At 41.1% G+C, this 11300-nt stretch overlaps 2 long non-coding RNA genes across 2 annotated transcripts in view; one reads left to right on the forward strand and one right to left on the reverse strand.

Moving 5' to 3' along the window:
• Positions 1–5599, forward strand: part of LOC115292065 — a 62736-nt gene extending 57137 nt beyond the window's left edge. Inside the window, exon 3 of the long non-coding RNA XR_003908782.1 lies at positions 5443–5599. This is a non-coding gene — a long non-coding RNA (uncharacterized LOC115292065). The remainder of the gene's footprint in view (positions 1–5442) is intronic.
• Positions 5600–9873: 4274 nt separating this feature from the next.
• LOC115292064 overlaps positions 9874–11300 on the reverse strand; it is a 40708-nt gene continuing 39281 nt past the window's right edge. The window contains exon 3 of the long non-coding RNA XR_003908781.1: positions 9874–10201. This is a non-coding gene — a long non-coding RNA (uncharacterized LOC115292064). The remainder of the gene's footprint in view (positions 10202–11300) is intronic.

Consider the following 11300-nt stretch of genomic DNA (forward strand, 5'->3'; position numbering starts at 1 on the left):
TTAGAATTCTCTCTCTCCCTCTCTCTCTGCCCCCAGCCCCTCAAATAAGTAAATAAACAAAAAAATATTATAATCTGGGCCTGGACTCTATTATTATTCTATCTGACTTCCATTTCTATTTCTCATTTCTGATGAGCCCTCCCTTAGAATGCCAATTCCATAAATTTCTCTGACATGTGCCCTCGAGGTATAGGCAAGACCTACTTGCACCTGCATTAACTGTCTCTGAATCAAGCCCATATAACAATGACTTGAGTATGTTATGCTTATCTTCCTGGTCTTCCCCCCTCAAATCTGTCCAAATTCTTTGTGACTACTTGGTAGAACCACCCTGGTCTTCAAAAGGTTATTCTCCAATGCTTTTAGTGTGGGTTCTTCATCTGCTCTTTTCAGAAGAGGCTCTCAGTCCATTCTTAAATTTGGTTTCTTGTGATCAGAGACTCAGAGATTTTACCTCTTTTATTTTTTAATGGGCCTAGTCATGACTCCTAAACTAGTAATAATTAAAAACATCTTTACCTCTTCTAATACCTTTGATATGAACAATCAGCCTCCAGAACACCTCCTACTCCTTTTGCATATATCCATTCTTGTTGCCAAGAACTTATGTTGATCTTTCTATATGTCCAGTCTCTCCACTGAGCCCTCATTGTTTCTAGTGTAGATTTTTGTGTCCTCCCCAAATTCATTTTAAATCCTAATGACCAATAAGATGGTGTTTGGAAGTGGTCATCTTCGGGAGGTGATTGTGAGGGTGGAACTCTTGTGAGTGAGCTTAGTGCCCTGACAAAAAGGGCCCAGAGAGCTCCCTTCCACCATGTGAGATCACAGTGAGAAGGTGGTGGTCTATGAGCCAAGAAGCGGGCTCTCACCAGACACCAAATTTGCCGGTGCCTTTATCTTGGACTTCCCAGCAACCTGAACTATAAATATCTGTTTTTATAAGCCAGCCAGTTTATGGCATTTTGTCATGCAGCCTGAACAAAGAGAGTTTCTTTTAAAAGTCTTTGCTCTTAGAGTCAGACTAAAGGATAACTTTCAAATTACTCCAATTTCCTCTTTATTGCCTGAGGAAACTTCATTACTGGGGATAGAGGTCCCAGGCACAGGCCTTTGAGTTGTTTTTGTATCTCAATCCCCAAAATGGCACATCCTCCTGACTTTAAGAGTTTCCATTCCTGTATATGAGTTTATTAATAAAAGTTGGCAACTTTTTATGGGTGAGATTCGCAGTTTGGATCTCCAAAATCTGTAGCCATGGTCAGGACTGGTGTAGTGAATCCAGAGCTGCTTGTAGCTACATGATTTTTAAGCTATGGACAAGCCACATGAATATTATTTGTGCCACAATTTTCTCTCTTGGGCTCAAAATAATACAAAGTATAACAACATTTCAGACAGCTGATCTAGCACTGCATATCTAGAGCTGACAATGATGATGTAAAGCCAGAACCGTTTATACGGTTCCCAGCGTAGAATAGTTCCCAACTCATCTCCCTGCCACCATTCTTGCTCCCTAATATTCATATGGTTTCTCCATCTTCCACATAGCTGCCAGAATGACCTTAAATAAGGTCACTAAAAGCTAATATGAGGTAAAAAAAAAAATACTATCAAGAAATGAAAAGATAAACCATAGAATGGGAGAAAATTTTTGCAGATCTTATGTCTGATAAAGGCAAAGAATCCTGAATATAAAAAGAGCTCTTACAACTCAACAATAAAAAGATTAATAACCCAATATAAAAATGGACAAAGGACTTTGGTAGACATTTCTCCAAAGAAGTATACAAATACCTAAAAAGCACATGAAATGACTCACAATATCATTAGTCATTAGGGAAATGGCAAATCAAAAGCACAAGGAGATATCACTTCATACCTAGTAGGATGGCTATAATCACAAAAACATAAAATAAGAAGTGTTGGCAAGGATGTGGACAAATTATAATCTTCATACATTGCCATTTGGAATATAAAATGGCTGTTTCTCAGAGTGGCTTTGGAAAGGAATTTGTTAGTTCCTCCAGAAGTTACGTGCAGAATTACCAAATGACCTAGCAATTCTACTCCTAGGTGTATACCCAAGAGAAATTAAAGCATGGATTCATACAAAAACTTGTGCACAGATGTTCATAGTAGCGTTACGAACAAAAGCCAAAAAGTGAACCAACCCAACTGTCCATGAACAGATGAATGGATAAAATGTGGTCTATACATAAAATAGAATATTATTCTGCCACGAAAAGGAATGAATTATTACTATATGCCACAATGTGAGTGACCTTGAAATATGCTAAGTGAAAAAAACTAGGCACAATAGACTCCATGATTCCATTTATATAAAATGTCCAGAATAGGCAAATCCATATATTTGAAAAGCAAATTACTATTTGCCTAGGGCTGGGGAAAGGGGAGTAACTGTTAACAGGTACTGTAAGGACGCAGGTCTGAATCAGACTGACTCCATGACAGGCTTCAATTTTCCCTCTGACCTTGGAGGCCTAAATGTCAGTTTCTCAGAATCATTAGACCATAGAAGGGTACACATTGCCCAAGGCAGGAGGGACCACCTTTGTAACACCAAATCAGGAAAGGCCAGCTAACATCCTTAACATTTCTAAGGGCAGGCCTAGAAGGCTAGTCACGCCCTACATGAGGGTCCTGGGCCCACTCTGTAATTGGTTAACACTCTAAATGTTGTGATTGGGTCTCACCAAAAGTAACAATGTATGGTTAAAGTTACTGTCAATAATGATAGGCGATGGTGATTGGGTCACTATATCTGTGTCACAATTTCCTGTAACTCCCCCTTCCCAAACCCATAAAGGCCCTACTCTGTGTTTGTTCGGGGCTCTCAGCACGGATCCACTGCGCTGGTGAGGTCTGTGAGCCCGAGCTTATAAGCCCGTAATATAAAATCCTTTGCTTTTGCATGTGTGACTCAGTCTCCCTGGCGGTCTCTGGTTTTGGGGGCATAACAGTACAAGGTTTCTTTTTGGAGTGGCAGGAATGTTCTGGAATTAGTGGTAATGTTTGCACTCATTATGACATGCTAAAACCAATAAATTGTACATTTAAAAATTATGAGATTTGTGTTATGTGAATTATATCCTTTTTTAATATCTATTTATTTATTTTGAGACAGAGAGAGTAAAGGCACGCACATGTGTGTGCGCGCGCACGCCGGTGGGGGAGGGGCAGAGAGAAAGGGAGATACAGAATCTGAAGCAGGCTCCAGGCCCTGAGCTAGCTGTCAGCACAGAGCCCAACAGGGGCATGAACCCACAAACCGTGAAATCATGACCTGAGCCGAAGCCGGACGCTTAACCAACTGAGCCACCCAGGCGCCCCTGTCTTCCACTTCTGATTCAGGTCTTTACACTTAATCTTCCTCCTGTGTAGAGTATTCTTTGCCCAGGACTTCTCATGGCTGCCTCTCTCTTATCATAGAGGTCTTAGATTGTCATCTCTTCAGCAAGGATTCCCTCACCATCCCCACCACTGCCTATCATATTGCCTTGCATTATTTTCATCACAGCATTTACCACTATCTGAAATTATTTGTTTAACATAAATACTCTGATAGCAGAGATTTTCTGCCTAATTCACTGCTATCACCCAAGGTCTAAGAATGATGCCTGACATAGAGTTCAAAATACATTTTGAATGGATGAATGGGACCTAATTTTGTACACTGGAAATGTAGACATTCTGATGGTATTTGGGGGCTGTCAGAGCTGCACTGATTTGAATGAGAACCTCAGAAAGCCCCAGTAAGGCCAGGTGTACAGTACCTAGGGAGGGGAGAAAGAAACAGGAGGAATGGAAAAATGTGCCTCATCATCCTGAAGACAAAATTTTGTGGAAACCATGATAAAACTGCCCTAAATTCATGAAATCAGCTATAGAGATCTTTCAGTGTAATTCCCAGTTCTGTTTATTCTCTGAGAAGAGACTGGGGGCATATATGCTTGATCTGAGTACCTGGAGGACGTCAAAGGGAGGATGGCTTATGAGGCGGTGCTGTGACTGTCCCTGTAACTGCAGCTCAGCCCAGCTTCTGGCTGGCACTTTGATCCTAGAAGGGACAGTAATAAAGACCACTATTTCTGAGCACAAAGCACGACTGCTTTAGGGCCCCGGAATAGGGTAGGCCAGGAAAGAAGAATGGTAGACGGCCATTAAGACTGGAATTAAGGTGGGGCCTGGATGGCTCAGTCAGTTGAGCTACTGACTTCGGCTCCGGTCATGATTGCGCAGTTCACGGGTTCAAGTCCAGCATTGGGCTCTGTGCTGACAGCTCAGAGCCTGGAACCTGTTTCGGATTCTGTGTCTCCCTCTCTGCCCCTTCCCCCACCTCCTACTTGTGCTCTGTCTGTCTCAAATATAAATAAACATTAAAAAAAAAGAATGGAATTAAGGAGTAAGCATAAATATGCCTGTGTTGGGCCTCAGGGAGGTGTCAGGGTAGTGGGAACCACAGGGCTGACCTCCGGAGTGCCAATGAGGATGATGAGAGCCAGGAAGACACCCTGTGAAGCAGACACCCTAAAGTTTCTGTGAAGGATCTGAGGCCTGGGATCTCGGTATTTTGCTAGTACAGACTGAGCCACACGCTGCTATGTCATCAGTATGACCTAGGGAAATGTGGTTACACCTGTAACAGAGTTGACAGTGCTCATATTCCCTTATTCAAATGAGGAACATGTTCTGCTTTTATCCTGAGATCATCGATGAATCATATATGACATAAACTAAATGCAAGCAACATTGGGGTTAAAATCCATCTGTCCCTGTATATTTTTGTGAGTCTAATTATTAGGCAAAAGGAAATGCTTACCTCTAAACTAGGCCCTGTAGAAAAAGGATATAAAGATAATTTAGATTTAGATGATGAAAAGAGAGAACGTACTGAGGCTGGAAAGAAAAGGCTTGGAGGGATGAGAAGGTGGGGTGGCACAAGGAAATAAAAGGCTACTTTGGAAATAATAACAAACACTGTAAAATGGAAAGAATATAGGTGTAAGCCTGAAAAGGCTTTACTTAAAATGAGTTTGAAAAATTACGTACAAAGTATTGAAAATAAGTAAAAGTGATTCTTAGAAGGCTTAAATATAAGAAAGTCGGCAGACCAGAATGTGGCCCAGTTTGCCCAGACTCACTGAGGTAATCTCTAAGGATGTCTTAGATTGTGAATTAAATGCATTTCAGGCTATAAGAAGGAACCTGTGCAGATTTGAATTTCCAGAACAGCCTGCTGAGTGGCCTCCACTGTCAAGCCATCTTGCACACCCCGTTGCCTATCTAATCTGCCTGACACAAGCCTGTAATCACTATAACCTTCAGCACCAACCCATGTCTTACTAAATCCACTCTGAGCTCTGCCTGACCCTCTAGTCCCACCTTACCAGTTCCATCTTCCTTCTTTTTTCTCTCCAGCACACACCCCTCTCCCAGACCTGTCTTTCCACTCATCCTGCTTCTGGACCTTTGCCCAAGATGCTGCCTTGGTCTGAAACATATGCTGTCTCGTGTCTGCCTGGCCAGATGACATCTTTCTGTCCAGGTGGAGCTTCCTTTTCAATTCCTCCATGGATATTTCTTAATTGGCCCTTTCTTTGAACTCTTAAAAACATAGTTGTTTATATACTGCTGCATATTAGTCATTATTCTTTCTTTTTTTTTTTTTTTTTTGAACAGAGAGAGCGAGTATGAATGGGGAGGGGCAGAGCAAGAGGGGGACAGAGGATCTGAAACGAACCCTGCACTGACAGCAGAGAGCCGATGCAGGGCTCAAGCTCACAAACTGAGAGATCATGACCTGAGCCAAAGTTGGATGCTCACCCGAATAAGCCACCCAGGTGTTGCATATTCGTCATTATTCTTTTACATGTTAGCACCAGGAACTGGAGGAAAGGAGAAATTAATAACAGAGAAGTATGGAATCCCCATTTTAGATTCCAATTTGGAGGTGGGACTTTGGCAGAGGATAGAGGAAGTGGTCCCAGAGCCTTTGGTACAGGAAAGGAAGAGAGACAGTTATAATGAACATCGTTCTTTCCATATCACTTGGCAATAACATCTTAAGTTTTAAGTTCAGCATCATGAGGAATAAGAAATTTAACCCGTAATGTTCTAGATAACGGATGTTTATCATGCTAATTATTGGGCCCCATTCCAGACCTACTGAATCAGAATCTCTGAGGGGGGCCCAGCAATCTGTATTTTAATAGCACTCTAGGCAATTCTAATGCACAATGTCTAGAGAACCAGTGCTTTAGAGCATGAAACCTTAAACATTACTCACTATATAAAACTATTTCTTTAACATATGACTTACTTCCTTGCCTTCTGGAACAGAATAGGCTAAACACAAAATGTTCCTTTCTTGTGAGGCCAGAGTCATCATGATGAACGTTACTTCTTGCCCAGTGTCATTGCAACAGGGAGCACACCACACAGAACACTTAGGCACCATACTATGAGGGCCCCAGGCTACCAGGTCACCTTACTGAACAACTCACAGCAACTGTCTGTCATCTGAGTTCACCATGTAGGGCATTATCGACAGCTTGGGGCTTTATGAAAACAATGTAGACTAATTCAAACTTACTGAATCACAGCACAAAAATGCACGCAGTTCACTAATTATACCCACACCAAGTAGTACAATAACTACTCTGCAGAGGTGTTCTGTGCACCATATGCCAGTGTCTCTTCCCTAAAGAAGTGGTGGAAGTTCTTAGTCAACTCTTGGGAGATGTTTCTGTTCTTAACTGTATTTCACTTATACTCTAGGCTTTACTATCTTCTTCCAAGTAACACTATTCTTGCTGCACACCAGTTTGCCTAAGCTCCTTCCTTACAAGTCATTAAAAATTCTCAAAATCATGGGGCTCAGTCCATTGAGCGTCTGACTCTTGATTTTGGCTCGAGTCATGATCTCACAGTTCATGACTTCTGATTTTAAAATTCTTGACTTTTCAAGAATTCAAGCCCCAAGTCAGGCTCTGCTCTGACAGCACAGAGCCTGCGTGGATTCTCTCTCTCCCTTCTTTCTACCTCTCTCTGAAAATAAATAAACAAACTTAAAAGAATTATAAGAATCTGCATCTTCATTTGCTCAAAGTTCAGATTTTACTAAGGTATCTCCCTGGATGATGACTATGGGGAGTTAGCTTTCCTTGAACACATTGTGCTGACCTGCGACCAGCTTCTTATTGCCGGGGAGTGTCCGCTTTTCCACACTCACACGTTCATGCTCTGCCCCTGCTGAGGCCTTCAGTGAGATTTACATCCAGTTCAATTCCTCTGGGGAAGAAATAACTTCCAGTTGAGTCAAAACTGAGCAAAATTTCGTTGGATTTGAAGGTAGATGCATATGAAAATTTGACAGATACTGCCAATGCCTCTCAGGGGTTTACCAATAATCCCCAAAAATGTAGTATGCCTGTTTGCCCACAGACTCACCAGCAAAGACAGAAATGTCTTTTTCTTGTGGATGTCATGGTGCCCTCTGACATCTTCACATAGTAATCGCCATTAGAACTTCAATCATCTCTCTTCAGATGCTGACTTTTCTTCTTGTTTTCTTTTTCTATTTAATTCAAAGAATTGAATTGAGAACTTACTTTGAAACTAGTTCTCACAAGTATAAATTCACAGAACTTGCAACTTGGCTATGATATTTCTCATGATCTCTGTTCTTTTTCTCCTTGAAAGATGAGTCAAGTATTTTAAAATCAGAAGGAAAAGAAAATTTTAAATCATCTAGCACCTATTTGTATAGTATTTTGTAGTTATCTATCTCCATAGTTCAAGACGCCCCTTTATTTCCATTCATAGAAAAGCATTGTCATTTATTGGGGGTCAAAAGGCTCCCTTACCACACAATACTGTCCTATTAATTATTTCTAGGACAGCTAAAGTTCAAAAGTTAATCACTAATGCAGGATGTTAATCATAAAGGAAACTGGGTTGGGGGTCAGGGAGAGTATATAGGATCTTTCTGTACTTCCTGCTCAATTTTTCTGTAAATCTGAAACTGCTCTAAAAATCTAATAATTTTTTAAAGTAAAAAACAGAATAGGTTATGTAACAAAGTGGTGTTTTTGTAAGTGAAAGATGTATGCACAGAAAACAACAAAACACATTTTACAAAAGCAGATGCAAAGTGAAGACACTTTAAAAAAAAAAGTAGTGGTTCTTAACTTGAGCAGGGAGGTAGAGTTTAGAGAAATTTTATTTATTTATTTATTTATTTATTTATTTATTTATTTATTTATTTTAGAAAGGGTGTGTGTGAATAAGGAAGAGAGGCAGAGAGAAGAGAGAGAGAGAATCTCAAGCAGGCTCCACATTAAATTGGGAGCCCAATGCAGGGCACAATCCCACAACCTGGGGATCATGACCTGACCCAAAATCAAGAGGTGGAAGTTCAACCAACTGAGCCATCGAGGCACCTCCAGAGAAATTTTAAAAGAACACACATGCTTCAGTCCCATTTCAGAAGTATTTGTATTTTGCGAAAAGTTCCTGTATTAGCCAGGACACTTTTAGTTACAACTCCCCAACTCAAATATGTACAAGGTATAAAAGGAACTGTATTGGCTCATGTGGCTTGGAAGTCTGGGGAGTAATCTGCCTTCAGGCACAGATAAATCCAGAAGCTCAAGCTATCCAATCACGCTCTCTCTCACTGCTGCTCTCTCACTCTCTCTCACTCTCACTCCAGCTCAATCTTCCCTACTGTGACAGGTTCTCTTTCCATGTGGTAGGGAAGATTTTACTGACATTTCTAGTCTTGTGGAGGGAGGAAGGGGATGAAGTAAAATGGAACATTGTAACTGACAATGCTCCAAGGGCCACGGGAAGTGGAGTAGGAGTTCCCCAATAGGGGAGATAGGTGATTATCCTATCTACCCAGGAATATAATTCAGAATAAGTCAAACATTCCCTTCTAGGATGACATGGATCTTCATAACTGGAAAAAAATTAGTAGAAATAGTTTCTGGGTTCCCCATCCTGGTCTCTTGCTCATTGGGCTCTGCTGCCATGTTCAGTCTAGTCTTGAACATGCCATCATGTTTAGTCACACCTTCCCCTGTCGCAGAAATACAAAAGCATTCAGTCAGACTTGCTATGTGTCTGACTTACAGCTTTCCTGGATATGCTTAGAATAAAAAGTAAAGATATTTAGGGCACCTAGGTATTCAAAAATATAGATGATGAGTCTAAGAAGGAGAAAGACTGGATAAATTATCTAAGGTCACAGCATGCAAAAGTGACAGAATTTGAGCTCAAGTTTTATGTCTCCAAACCTTATGCTCTGTCCAAAGTGAAACACTGAATAGGTAGTATTAATAATAGAAATGGGGCACCTGGCTGGCTCAGTTGGAAGAGCATGTGGTTCTTAATCTTGGTGTCATGAGTTCAGGCCCCACGTTGGGTGTAGATATTACTTAAATAAATAAACTTTAAATAAAAATTATTCTTATTACAATAAAAACTGCTACTGTTTATTGAAGTCTTCCTATGTTCCAGGCAGTGTTTTATAAGCATTATCTCACTAAGTCTCATAACAGGCTATGAAGAAGGTATCATCCCATTTTACAGATGGAACTGTAAAGCTCAGAAAAGAACTGAAGCTCAGAGGTAATTATCCTGATTACATAGCTCCTAAGTGGTGGAGCCAGGATTTAAAACCAAGTATATCCAAAAAAAGGTTTATTTCAGAAGAACAAAAGCTTTATAAATTAGCAAATAAATAACATCAAGGCTACTTCCAGGGGAAAAATAAAGTATCTAATTTTTTAAGATCATAACTAATTAAAGTAGACTTACTCATTTTAAAACATAGACCTTAAAATATAATCCTTCAAACACAATAGAAGCTTTAATTTCTAACGAAATGGTCCAGAGGGGTGTTCCAGCTTAGAAGGGTTCTGCCCCATGAACTCCAAGTCATTCAGGGACTTGGTAGGACAGAGTTTCTGCCATCTTAAACGTGTGGCTTCCAAGGTCACTGTGCTTGTGGGAAATGCATACAATGACTAGTTCCTTGAAAGCGTAGTGCAGAAGGGCGCATCAGGCTTCTGCTGCCATCCGATATCAAGAGCTCAGTCACATGAAGCAGTCCGCAACAAAGGAGGCGGACAATGTGCCTTGTGACTGGACAGGAATGACCCAATTGCAGCTGCTGTGGAAGAAAAGAACAAATTTTGGCGGCAGAGCTGTTGGTAGCTGTCTCTACAACAACAATCTAGTAGACTTAGGCATTAACATAGAGACCTATTTATCATAAAACTTAAGAAACTTATGGTACCTGGGTGGCTCAGTTGGTTGAGTGTCCAACTTCGGCTCAGGTCATGATCTCAAGGCTTGTGGGTTCAAACCCCACATCAGGCTCTGTGCTGACAATTCACAGCCTGGAGTCTGCTTTGGATTCTGTGTCTCCCTCTCTTTCTGCCCCTCCCCCACTTGCACTCTCTGTCTCTCTCTCTCAAAAACAAATAAACATTAAAAAAAAATTTTTAAACACCTATGAAACTTAAACTTCTAGGCCTCTCACTTGCATGGCCTCTTCCCTGTTAGGGGCCTATATTACTTAGCAATTTCTGGATAACAAATTATTCCAAAAACTTATCGGCTTAAAACAATAACCTTATTATTTCACACAATTCCTGAGTGTCTGAAATCTGGGAGCAGCTTCTCTGAGTGGCTCTGGCTGAGAATATTAAGCTGTCAGCCAAAAATGCATTTATTTAAAGGCTCGACCAGAGCTGGAGGATCCACTTCTGAAACAGGAATCACATAGCTAGAGGCTTCAGTTTGTCACTACATGGTCTCATCCACAGGGTTGTCTGACGGTTCTCATGACATGGTAGCTGAGTTCTCCCAGAGTGAATGATCTGAGAGAGCGGGGTAAAAGTCATGATGCCTTTCTAACCTGGCCTCCAAACTGACATCACTGCTACTGGATGCTGTTGGTCTCACAGGCCAGTCCCAATGCAGTATGAGAAAGGAGGTACACCGGGGTATGAGAACCAGGAGACAGGGATAAGGAGGGGGAGGGAGGATCTTCATATATGAGGCTGTGAACCAACAGGCTCTAGCAATGTGTTCACATGTTTTTTGTAGCATTGGCAAAATATTTTTTAATGTGCTTTTTCTTTTTTTTAATGTTTATTTTTAAGAGAGAGAGAGAGCAAACAGGGGAGGGGCAGAGGAAGAGAGCATCCAAAGTGTGCTCCATGCTGACAACACAGAGCCCAATGCAGGGCTTGAACTCATGTACC

Source organism: Suricata suricatta, chromosome 5, assembly GCF_006229205.1.
Source record: "Suricata suricatta isolate VVHF042 chromosome 5, meerkat_22Aug2017_6uvM2_HiC, whole genome shotgun sequence".
NCBI lineage: Eukaryota > Metazoa > Chordata > Mammalia > Carnivora > Herpestidae > Suricata > Suricata suricatta.